Source organism: Agrilus planipennis, unplaced genomic scaffold, assembly GCF_000699045.2.
Source record: "Agrilus planipennis isolate EAB-ADULT unplaced genomic scaffold, Apla_2.0 scaffold4, whole genome shotgun sequence".
In the NCBI taxonomy this organism is placed as follows: Eukaryota; Metazoa; Arthropoda; class Insecta; order Coleoptera; family Buprestidae; genus Agrilus; species Agrilus planipennis.
In genome coordinates this window covers 1,779,008-1,790,983 of record NW_020442463.1, presented here as the reverse complement: position 1 = coordinate 1,790,983, position 11,976 = coordinate 1,779,008, and the positions used below count along the sequence as shown (strand labels likewise).

Sequence of the window (11,976 nt, the reverse complement as noted above, 5' to 3'; positions counted from 1 at the left end):
TAGAACAAACAGAATAGCTCAAAACCCCAACGCCAAAACACGACACTGTAGTTGTCCGAAGCACTTTTCGGTAACAAAGTTACCTTCTTCAGGGACTGAAGTAAACTAAACCTAAATGAGAACTAATCCTAATTTATACTGATAGTTGTTAAGGTTCAGTGAACATGACCCGAAGCCAACAAGGTAGATGTTCAATGGACCTTAACATCATCATCATAAACGTAATTAAACTAAACTAAATAGCGGAGATCCAGGGATGGGACCGTTGTCATTGTTAAGAACAATTTGTTTATTTTTATAAATGTATAAACTTTCAAAACTGTTTAGTAAACGATTATTCCTAACTTCCCTAACTAACTTAAGATTATTAATATTAATATTATGCTCTTCAGTAAGAATATATTGGACAACAACTCTCTACCAAACCGTGCATGAGCTAAATGCTCCTTAAATCTAGTTTTGATTGAGCGTCTAGTTTGTCCAATATATTTTTTACTACAGTCATTACAGCTATTTAGCTGCTAATTAAATATCAAAAAACTTTAAAAAGGAATAAGTACCACATTTGTTCTAGTTTCACGTTAAACACTCTGTACATATAATGTAATATTAACCGTAAATAAAATAACAGTAAAAACACAAAATTTGTATGATACGATTAGAGAAAGGTATATAATCAGTGGATAAATGAATTACCTCCGATTCCAATTTAATTTCTGTGGAAAGTAGGTTATTTAAAAATGCCTGTGTACATCCTATCATTAATCTTCTACCCAAATGTTTTTGGCACACGCTCTTGTTACGTAACTACCGACTGTTACAAATATAATAAATAATTTTATCTCTGTTTGTATTTTTATCATTAAAGATGCATGCTATAATAAGTAAATGTAAACCGCCACCATGAATGGGCCTTCAATACACATTATATAGTTAAATATTATTCATTGTAGAGGTAAGGAAAAAATATACAGGTAAAGCAAAACGGTCACCGTAATGTAGATAACATGTGGATAACATTAACCTGACTCAAAATTATGTTACGTTAGGTCTTAGGTTTGCCAGTTGTTGGGCAAAGTACGAAACGGATTCCTACTTCGTTTCTTATATTATTCCTACTGTACCCTACTTCGAACTGTTACCTACTTCTTAACTTTTCTTCTACTTCTTAACAGCTTTTAATCCACTGTTCCTTAGCTGCTCTTTACTTAACCTAATTATTTCCCACTTTATCACCTTATATCATTTTTACCCTTTTTCGTATATGCTGTTTTCGTATTTCCACCTCTCTTTCATTAATTCTACAATCTCGTTTGTTATCCAATATGGAAGTTGTCGGCTTTTTTCTATTTTTGTCGCCTTCATGTAATTTCATGTATCGTGTTAGTCCAGTAAAGATATAATTTTTCAAAAAAAAAGACATTGCTAGCTGAAGGGCTATCTTCTAAATATGGAGCCACACTTGAAATCGGTCGTGGTATTGAAATAGAGGTGGTTTCCTGTTTATTTTTGTTTTTGGAAATTTTGTTTTCCGGCCTGTACTCACTAATACTCTGTGCAAGTTTGCCTTATAAAATTTTTTTATATCAACATTAAACAAATTAAATTCTAATCTTAAAGAAAAGCAATAGTGTATTATTAAGTACAAGTTAGACAAAAAAATCATCCCTACTACACAAAACTCCGAAGGGGTAATAAATAAATACGGCATTTATTTCATATAATGGGCTTGGCTCTATACTCAGGAGATAACTCGTCATCAACCCTGAAAAAACATCCTGTTAGTAATTTTTTTGCACCCCTTTATGATACCCTCTAGTTTCACTGGACTATGTAGGTATAGACAAACTGGAGCTTCCTATATATACTAGAAATTCTCGAGATACCTATACCAGATGATAAAAATGACAATTTTGTTAATCTTTACACCATTATTTCAATTCTGTTCTAAAGACTCATTTAAATATGTCATACGCGTTTTGGTTAAGCTTTATTTCTAAATGCATACAAAAACAGGGTCTATTTGGATTCAAAATCTGCCCAACAATTGATGCTTCAATAACTGGAATCATCTGACGTACTTACAAGATTAGGAAAAAGTGTGAAAACCTCTATATGTACCATTAGAAAACATGTGTTTTAACGATGAAGTGCAAGAATCAAGCAACAAATAATTCAGCATAGAACTTGACTTTGATAAATGGGGGCTCCAGATCAAAGCTCATTTCAAGAGAAATTTTTCAAATTTAATTTACTATTTTCCTAGCTTATATGTTTCGTGAATCAAGATAGGGGGCAGGATCACGTTAAATTTTCTGCTTGAAAATTTGAATCGTATAAGTAGGTACATATTAAATAATGAATCTTCAGGTATTATTAATAATTGCATAATTGTGATCTTGGTCATTTGAATCTCGAAACGTAGAATGTGGTACTTCACCGGTTTTCATCAGAATAAAAAATGCTGAGAGTTCCGATTTAAAATTTTGCAGTAAATCTTCAAATGACCCTTAGTCTTTCAGTTAGTACGTATCACACTCACCAGTATGTCCCCTGGGATTTTGATTCGTACACTTTCTTCGAGCAAAATGAATATTTATCGATATTTTTTCTAAATCTTCTTATAGACAGAAACACAGATAATTTTTGCTATTTTAGGATTTTGTTTACGGTGAAACCCTTCAGGTATAGAATTGCTATCTGATATGTATTCAAGTTGATACTGTAAATGATTTTGTTTCTCTTTCGTGTAATAAGTTAATTATTAACTAACTTGATCATTTAAAAAAATTGTAAAATTTGTAATTTCGATTGTGAACAATTCTGAGGTACTTAATACTTTCAATACTTTTGGTTGATTTAGGTAGGTAACGTTAAAAATCACTGGTAGTAAGTATAACACAAAAATTTTGACTTTGATTAAAATACTTATACCTTCCCTTTTCCGACATTTTCGATAATATATCCATTTTCTCATAATTGATAACTTTTTAATTAATAAGAGATTATAATTTCATGCTAATTTTTGTCAAAATATCTTAATCTGATTCGCTGTGTGATCCCCGTGGTGATTGTTATTTTGGTTTTGTTAAATTAATTAACGATTTGTAAACACCTCTAAAATGCCACATTAAATGCAAATTACTTACGTACTATGAATATTTATTGTTTTCGGTTTTCCGCTTTAAAATTGCTTTTTATTCGGTTTTAAAATGTGAAACACGCGCAAACAAATTCAGATAATATATAAAAGAAAATATGCCGGTTCAGTTTAACTGTTTCTGCAAACTGGTTGTTGAGTTAAATACGTGACGAATGCAGAAAGTATGCGCATTATTTTAATGAGAAAGAAAAAGTAAATACAAATTGCCTGATTTTAATGTGAACACCTGGAGCTTTCATTCGAGAATCCTTTAACAACCATTTCTGTAATTTTCATATGTAACCATCTCAACAAACGACGAAGTATCCCATTCTTAAGATGGTCTGTGGTGGATGTAATTATAAACTCAACGAGAAATATCGTTCGCGGTAAAATTTATAGATTTTAGACGTTTTTAATTATGAATGCAAAATAAAAAATTTTGGAATTCCTACCACAAAAGTTGAAATAAGGAAGAATATAAAACGACTTCACCTATTCTTCTATTCTTCCGCTTAGTTTGGATCTTAGGTAGATACTAAGCAAAGATTCTAGACCCTTATGGGTTAGAAGGCTTATGTTTGTGTGAAGAGCCAACACAAAGTATTAGTTCTTAAAACAACTTTATAGTTGGGACAATCACAACTGACAAAGTCCGCAATAATTTATCTGTGAGAATGGACGTATCTTCTTTCTTGTTTATACTTGGGAATGTACTCATTTACTGCCTCTTGAACACGCCCTCGTTAAGTTAGGAAATGCTTCATGAGTAGAATAGACAAGGTGAAAAGAGATAACTGAATATTAATAAGCGGTGTAGCGGTTAGAGATCGCTTAGATACGCAAAAGATCAGGATCATACGTTTAAACAAGCATTTTTGCTTTCCTAAGTTCCTGAGAATGTTGAACTTTCTTTAAAGTCTGATGCTGACAACATGCTCAAGTTCTGCTTGTCTGCATCTCTTTCTCATCATCATAAGGTCGTCAGTCTTAAGACTGATTAGACACGTACCTCCACCCTTTCCTATCCTGAGTTAAACTTTGCATTTCCCTAAAACTAGAACAGTCCACATCCTTAACTATTTGCGAACAGTAATCTAAGCTAGGTCTACCTCTACCCCTCCTAACTCCTGCTTTTGCCTGTAATATGTCTCTGACCAAACCTTCATGCCTGATGAGGTGTCCTACCAACCTATTTCACATATTTTCTATTGATTCCATAGAGTCTGTTCTCTTATTCTTTCTAATACCTTTTCATTTCTAACCTTTTCTACCCACGTTATCCTCATCATTCGCCTATAACACTATCTCTTTCTGCTACACATTAACTGGTGTAATGTTATTCTCTTTTCTTTATTAGTGTCCGCTACAATTCCTACCTGTCATCTCTTTTCTATGTTTACGATACTGTCGTGTGTAAAAGTAAGGGTTCTGTCAGCAACCGCTCTAGTTTTATTGCAGACCATGTCAAGTTTGAACATCGCAACTATAGTTGCCATCTATACCGGTGTAGTCACGGGTGAGCCCGGATGAGCCATACACCAAGCATTGAAAGTCCTGACCAATGCGCAGGCCCACCCTGGATATACCTAAACCAACGGCGCCTCGGTCAAATGTCCAGGTTATCCGACCCTAGAGCGGGTACTCATAATCTACCACAAACTATATTCAAGTGTTTTCAGTAGTAGGTTTTTTGTCTACTGCCTTCCTGATCAATTATTAGGACACCCTATACATATTGACGTTTTTCTCAAGTAAATTGCAGTGTAATGCCAATTATTTCGAGACAATGACCCAATTCTCACCCGAAATCCAGCTATGCAGCTTCAAGACGAGTTGCTACACCTATAGTTCTTGGAACTTGCGTGGCGTAGCTAAAATAAAGAATGAGAACAAGTCGCGAGTAGTCGTGAATAATAATAATCATAATTTTTATTTCCTCACAACAGGGACAGAGACGGTTCATGATTAAGTAGGATCCTCCTTTCCATCAGACGAGCACAACATGATTTTGCATATTCGAACTATGAAATCATCGGAAAAAGTTTTCTTGCTTATTATAAATTTAATACTTTTGGATAATAATAATACCTGCTTTGTATACATAAACTTTCCGCCATTGCTCACAGTTCGTTTCTCTCCTTAAGATATAGTCTGGTGTGCTTTTTTCCAATTTTGACATCCATCTTGTACATTTTATAAATATTCTCTACTTGATTATATCCCCATGGAATCGAACGTTTCTAACTATCTACTGTGTTGAATAAAATTATCCTTTCCCCAAATGTTTCTATACAATTTTTTGTCCAATTCCCCATTTTTTCCTATTACTACATTTGCCTTTACTATTTGATTATTTTTATGTATATTATTCTTGTATTCTCCCATCATATATCACGGTAGTGACAACCCTTTTTATTGTCATACCCTTCCATTTTACTTCTTCTACTTCTTTCTTTTTTCTGCCCCATGTCTCTTCAAATTCCATTATTTTAGCCTTCCCTCTATACAATTCTATGCCTTTCACCTCTAAATATAATTCCAATGATCATTCCTTTTAATGCATCATGAGATTAGCAAAACATCATCTGCATAAGATATCGTCCTCACAATTTGCAGTAGTAAATTAACTAAATTTACATCTAAATTGCATAAATTGCATAAAATACACTTTTACTATTTGTGCATATGTGAACTGCTTTGTATATACGGTGTATAACAAATAAGTGCGGAGATTTAGGGGTGTAAAATAAATGCAACAAGAAATCGCATAGTAAATTCAGCAGCGTGATTAAGGACAAGAATTTTTTTCAGGAAAATAACTGTAATTTTATTGAGTCAAATCTGCACACCGCCATCGAGATATTACTAGGCGCATTAATCTCTTTTTTGGATGGTTCGCCAATAGCCCTATCATCCCACTAGAAAATATTAAAGATTTACTGTTTGTAAATGAAATACCTTATTTGATGCTACTAAAGTTGTTCGAAATTAGAAACCCCTGCGAGAAGGCAGGCTTCTAGATCAAGTCATTAGGTTTGTGTACACGCGCTGTTTCATACAACCCCATAAAATTTTATGGGTTGTATGGTTCTTAAGAAGTTAACTGATTTAAATCCAGATTGCTCGCTGGCCAAGGTGCAGCAACCCATACCTCCAATCCACCGTCCAGAGAGAAACTTACGTACTGGTTTTGCAATTTGAGAAGGTGTATCATCGTGTTGAAAAGACATCTACGCAGTTGTAACATTAGATCTTCAACTTCATTCGATAGATTCTCTTGTTAAAAAAGTCAAATAAGTACAGTCATTTAAATGCAAAGGCAAACAGCGAATTGTTGAAATCGCGAAAGATGTACGACATAGGCATTTGTGTCACACCGATGTCACTTGTGAAAATTCCAAATTCCGTCCCGCGTGAAACAATAATTGTTTGTAAACAGCACCCTATGGAAGAAATTAAGTTTTTAAGCACTTTTCTGCCGAAACCACTGACACAAATCCACTCGCTGCTGAAAATTAGTTTCAAACAAGACTTGCACTCGCTGTAAATGATAAGCATGTAGCAAATATTCCTTTAAAATTTGTCAAACTGTCACATGAGAGAGAGTCAACGTTCCATGTTATTTTCCGTGTACTATTTTAGGAGTTGTTTTTTTATAAACTCAAAGATTTTGTCCTTTACAGCGGCTATGTGATCGAACCCTTAAATAAACACGTTCAACAGTGGCATACTGACCTACTCCAATGACGGATTTATATTGTTTATTGAACTGCACATCAACTGACTAGATACAAGGTTTAAACCTTAAAAGAACAAACAACTACTAAAGGTTGACTGTAACACAAACGTATTGTGTCGCACTTCTATAATAATGTCAATAATCTAATCTAGCAAACAATACATCAGCAAAAAATACAAATATACAGAACCCTGATGCTCTGCTAATTGCCAGCTGATTGAATGCAGCGTTGCATTGTCCTATTTCTTTACAAAGGTCGGAATTACATTTACCTGTACATTTAACTACCGTTTTCTTGAAAACAGTGGACTTTGGGACATACAAACATTAACTTAATTTTCTTGTTTTATAGTGCCCTATCACCTCTTGCAAACTGCGCACTTATTTCAGTTACACCTTGCACACATGCATACATTAAATAAAACACTTATAATCCAAAATTCCACATAAAACGTTTACAACCTTTAATACGTATTTAGGGATCATCATCTCATCAGCTAGAGGGTTAGAGACTGCCTTTGACTGATTCTATCTCACAAATGTAATAAAAATATCTTTTGTTACAGTTTGTGTCGTAATACAACCACGGTGGTACCACATTCTTTTTCAAGAAAATTAATCGAAAGGCAAGACGTAAATGTAATATAATAATAGTGGGTGAGTCTATATATATATATATATTATGTTTACCTAATATAGTAAAAGATAGAATGAAAAATTAACTGCAAAGGTCAACTAATATACATAGGTTTAGGTTTAATTTTTCATTAGATATAATTTAAAAGGCTTGCAAACATTTATTTAAACTGCTATAACTAAATAACAAAATTCCAAAAAACAGTATTTTATATATTACAAACTGAACGAACACAAAGGGAGGAATGCAGTTGTTAAGAAAGCTGTTAATAAAGTATATTTCAACGAAATTGCAATCCTTTTCTTTGATTATCAATCTGTCCAAATCCCTAGGAAAGTAGGATTTTATTTTCCAAAATTATAACATTTAAAATTTCTGGATCCTCTTAGACCTCAGAGGCTACTTATTTCAAAAATTGAAAATTCAATTTATCTATATGTGAATTAATATTTTACATTGTTTTCGTTTGATAATTTAGTTTGGGGTTTCAGTGACTCGCTTTTAAGTTAAGTTTAAAGATATTGTATTTTGCATAAATTACGAATAAAAATAAATAAATGGGATGGACGTTTCAATTTCATACATATACATTCGAGAAAAACATAACAATCTATTATCTATAGTAAATTAATAAACTAATATTATTCATTGGATGACTTAACTTAACCTTTCTTATATGTGTAAATAATAAACTTGCGAAAAATTAAATGAAAATGTATTCACATTTATTAATAAAAATGCTACTATTTATTAATTTATATACAGTATTACTGAAAAATTATGCTTATAGCACACCTCTATCCTACTAATTGTAAGAGAAAAGTATTGTAAACAAAAGTCGGAATAATTAATCGATAAATTTGCATTTTTTAATGCCTATGGTATGTAGGTATCAAATAGCTCTGAGATCAATAAGGATCCGTTAAACAGGCATACACTACCTGGTGGCAGAATTTGTACTAGTGAATGGTAAAATTATTTATTAAAATCATAAAGTGCGTCCAAATAAACGAAAATGTTTTTGATAATTGAGTTCGCAGAGTTTCTCTTCTTGTAAAATCGAATAAAAGGTTGTTAAAAAGCTGTATCACCTTCTCCAATAATGATCATGAACTGCGTTTCCATTATTTCTCGATAAAAACTAACTGTTGCATATATGTATATGAACAGATAAATGCGAAATATACAATTCAAGAACTGAATAATTTCTGTACTCAAATGCTGAAATATAGTCTTGTTTGTCCAACTGGAAAAATACTCTAACCATTTTATGAACTGGACAAAAAAATTGCTTGGATAGTAAAATGAAATGTTATTACAGTATCCAGCTCACGGAATGGGCGTCCAATTCACATAATGAATGTATATATAAAAAAAAACTATAAATTTTAGGAACATGTATGGAAGCAATAGGTGTAACTGAATTTCAGAATGAAAATTTATTCATATCTGCATTTACTTTGGGATTTGGGCCTTATCTACGGTAGAATTAATAGAACAGCGTTGGCAATTTCACCGGAAATATATTTCTTAAAAAGAAAGGAACAGAAAATAAAGGGACCTATAGGTCTTTTCTCTCTGTTTTTTTTTTCGTACACACTTGTAGTCAGCTGTGCCGGTCAAAAAAAGAAAAAGCTTTTGGGTGTTTTCATTTCCACTAGGTACTAATGCTGGTGGGCGGACAATCCCTTTTCGGACTACGCCGGAGAAAAAAGTGGAAGACCCTTTTCAGTCTCCTTTTAAAACCGTCGTGGTATGAAGCGAACAAAACAAACATAATTAGCAGAAAATGAAAATGTTGGTTGGTGTTTTTAACACTCTTCGCCACCTCTTCTTGTATCTAACGAGAATTACTTTATATTGCAAATTTGATAAACTGTTGGAACGGGCCTATTTTATTCTACTTTTCAAACAATTGAAAAGGCCTTGTTTATATTAATTTTGCTATTTAGAGTTAAGGACCATCGTAGCAAAACTGTGAATAATAGGATAAAGATAACATTGCATTTTCTATCAAAAATGACTTAAAGCAAATTATTTTTGCAGAGCAATCGTTCTGGACACCCCTCTTTTAGAATAAACCGATTTTAAGAGGTTTCCCGATTAGTCATAAAGGTACAGTTTATAATACAAAAATACATTGAATCTTTTTGTGTTCTAAACTTGCGTAGGTATTTGACGCTTTTAATTTGTAGATATGATTTCACTTTCCACATTTGTATACTTCAGAGTTTTAATTTTTATTGTGATTTTGTCTGTACGTTATAAGTTTATATGATAATAAATATTCGCCGCATTTTCTCAAACTTTGGGTGACATCTAAATATGTTAATCGGATGAAATTAATTATTAAGTACTTGCGACCATTATTTTCGGCCATTTTATTTAATGGTCACTAAATGAATAGATTATAGCAGTATTAACATCTAGCAGGGAGGACTCAGAGATAGTTTTAAATAAAATGGATGCGGTACTGACAAAACAGTAGGTACTGTATAAAAACAAATAAAAGTAAAACAAAAATACTGGTATGCAAGGGAAGAAAAAGTAGGGAAAGAGCGAATATAATGATAGGAGACGAAAAATTAGAAGAAGTGGCTAATTTTAGATATCTAGGAAGTCAGATAAGTCAGGAGGAAAGGAGTAGTACGGATATAAAGCAGAGGATAGCGGGGGATCAAGTCGCCTTCAATAAAAAGAAGACACTTCTATGCCCGAGAAAGTTTAATTTAGAAATTTGAAAAAGGTTGCTCAAACTGTATGTTTAGATCTCAGCGTTGTACGAGAGCGAAACATGGATGGTGGGCGCTGCAGAAAAGAAAAGGTTAGAAGCCTTCAAAATTTGGTGTTACAGGCGAATGATGAGGATACCGTTGATAGAGAAGGTTAGAAATGAAGAGGTATTAGAAAGAATAGGACAAAAGAGGAAGTCAATAAGAAATAGGTCAGATAGGCTATAGGTCTAGGCAGACACATATTAGAGGTAGAAACGGAATTTAGGAGGGGTAGAGGTAGACCTAGATTAGATTACTGTTCACTAATAGTTAAGGATGTAGGTTGCTCTAGTTTTAGGGAAATGCAAAAATTAGCTCAGAATATGAAACAATGGAGGTGCGTGTCCAATCAGTCTTAGGACTGACGATCTTATGATGATGATAGATGCGATATCAATGCATGCTAAAATGAAAACGGTAATTTAAACAATGGCACAACACTTAAATATTAATTAATTAATTTAATTAAAAGTCAAGTATCTGAAATATTATGTTGAAGTATCTTTTTGTATTTACAACTGTACAAAATGTAGATACCGATAAAAAAAGTTTCTTGACACTTACTAGGTGTTGTAATGAATAATGTCAATGATAATAACAATAATTAAAAATTATGAAACTGTGACAAATGGAAAATATGCATACCTTACATAATTACCGGAAATTTAATACAGGTACCTATATTAAGTAGGCGTAGGAAATCGAGTCAATAAAGAAATGTGAAATGTGGAAATCAATCAATCGTATATGCATATGTATATGTTAAACAGACATTTTAACGATAAATGTAAGGCGACAGGTGTAGGTAAAGATGAAACACAGATGTTTATTCAAATAAGCTCAAAAGTCATGAATAATTTATTCATAAAATTTTGTAATTCGATAAAGCTTACGTACCAAAATCGTATACCCGTATATTGATGACATTTCCAGATGTTCTAGATACTGCATTCTTACCTACCCACACGTAATATTAATAAAAAATTATAAATGCTCATTTATTTTATTTTATTTATTGAAAAATTAAAAACTTTATTTCGCAGTTCAAGCCTAAAAACTTATATGTATAATCCAGACGTTACGTAAGGGAATGGAAAGGTAGAGGGGTCAGGCCTGTTACTTAGGGGAATGTCAAAAATTAATGAATTTTGCTTTAGGATTTGTGAACAAATCCTAGGTGTACATCCAGTCTTGCAATAACTTCTGACACTAATGTAAAATTTCCAGAATGATAAACAGATACCTTCAGCTTTACAAGTTCCTAGCTGAACAAACAAATTAAATACTACAAAAACTTGTTTTTCTAATATATATTTTAGTTTTTCAAAATATTTTTATAGTTGGGAATTCGTTGGTCCCTTCATCTCAACTGAACCTGTGTCCTGCTCTTTCTCCGTCGGCATTCGGTACCTTTGGCCTTTAACGAGTTGCGAAGTTGTACTGATGGCATGGCGCATCATAAAAGGGTCTTTTTTTCTGATTTCTGTGGGACTGTGGAGCTGTAGGACCCTAAATACGAGGGTGGATTGATAAGTTTCCGGCCTGACCAAGAAAAACAAGGTTTTTAAAAATTTTTTTTTTTTATTTCTCAACATAATCTCCTCCAAGGCTGATACATTTCTCATAGCGGTGTTCCAGTCTATTAATGCCATCTCTATAGACTGATTCGTCAAGCTCCTCA

The 11,976-nt window shown here is 32.9% G+C and overlaps 1 protein-coding gene across 4 annotated transcripts in view; it reads left to right on the top strand.

Moving 5' to 3' along the window:
• The window catches only part of LOC108735988, an 84,313-nt gene that overhangs the window by 18,131 nt on the left and 54,206 nt on the right, over positions 1-11,976 (top strand). For 3 of the 4 annotated variants that reach the window (XR_003232412.1, XR_003232413.1, XM_025980872.1), the window contains exon 2: positions 7,451-7,541. The exons of the other annotated variant lie outside the window; for it this stretch is intronic. The gene's annotated coding sequence lies outside the window, so the exon portion shown is untranslated. The remainder of the gene's footprint in view (positions 1-7,450; positions 7,542-11,976) is intronic. 4 annotated transcript variants of the gene reach the window in all.